Genomic DNA, 1,428 nt, shown 5'->3' on the forward strand with positions numbered 1-1,428 from the left:
TGAAAGGGAGGAACCCAGGAAGCCTGAAACCTCACAGACATCAGCAGTCATCTCACTCCAACATATGAAAATAGATTTGATGAGGGAAGTAACTTATGCTTTATGACCTGGTTTCTGTAAGCTCCTACCCCAAATAAATACTCTTTGTAAAATCGAACCAATTTCTGGTATTTTGCATCAGCATCCCTTTGGCTGACTAAAATAGAATTTGGTACCAGGAGTGGGGTACTGCTTTTGCAATTACCAAAATGCTGGAATGGTTTTATCAGTGGGTAAGGGGTATTGTTTGGAGGAATTGTAAGATGCTTGGAAGAGAAGACCTACAGTGTTTTGAAGAGACTGTTGATAGCAATATGGATGCTAAAGAGACTTTTTATGATGCCTTAGAAGTAAATGATGAAACTATTATTGGAAACTGGAGGAAAGACAATTCATGGTTTAAAGTTACAGAGAACCTAGCAAGATTAATTCCTCGTGTTTTATGGAAAGCAGAAATTTTAAAATGGCAAGCATTAAACTGAAGAAATTTCCAAAGTAAACCTGGAGAATACAGCTAGGCTTCTGCTTGCAGCTTATAGCAAAATGATAGACAAGAGAGGCTAAACTGTTAGGCACAAAGAAAACAGAAATCGATTTGAGAAATTCCAAACTTCTGGAAATCAAACTCCCAGATGAAAGTGCCCCATTGGAAGGTTTAACTAAACCTGGAACTTGTAATCATGATTGAAGATGCAATTATGTCAGAAAGATGACTTGTGGAAAGTCTTACTGTCTGATGGCTTGGACCCCTGCTTCCTGCATGCTAAACCAACAGACTTTTTGAGAGAGCTGTATGAACAAAACCACCGTCAGCCTGGAATAAAAAGGACATGGAAAGGAAAGACTGAATGAAAAACAGCTTTAAGAGGAGAACCATGGAAGCTGAGATCTGGAATTTTGGACATCACCTTGGGCCAAGGGAGGAACCTCACCCAAGTATACAGAGAAAGTGAGTAGGCACCAGCAGTGAAGAGGGTGGATGTTCCCACTGGATGTTCTGCGAAAGTTTTGCAATCCCAGGGTATGGAGAGGGTGGAGCACATTCCCCAAGGATTATGGCGACTAAGGTCAGTACCCCACAGTATTGAGAGTGGTGGACCTGTCCCCCATGGGTTAGGGAAGGCCAGGTGGTCAACTCATTGCTCTGAGTGAGTTGAGCCTGTTTGCCAAAGGTTAGGGGGAATGTTGTCTTCATGTCACTGTACTAGGGGGGTTAAGACTCTAGTCCAAAGATTGAGTAAGTTATGGCTATCACCCCAACACTTTTGGAGGGTGAGGTCTGAAGTTTGGCCAACATCCAGATGTTTGTTGAGGATGGAACCAAGAAAATGGCCATTGGGCAAGCATGTGGAAAGGATGGGTTCCCATAAGGCACCAAGGACAAGAAAC

The sequence above is a fragment of the Dasypus novemcinctus genome, chromosome 12, assembly GCF_030445035.2.
Source record: "Dasypus novemcinctus isolate mDasNov1 chromosome 12, mDasNov1.1.hap2, whole genome shotgun sequence".
In the NCBI taxonomy this organism is placed as follows: Eukaryota; Metazoa; Chordata; class Mammalia; order Cingulata; family Dasypodidae; genus Dasypus; species Dasypus novemcinctus.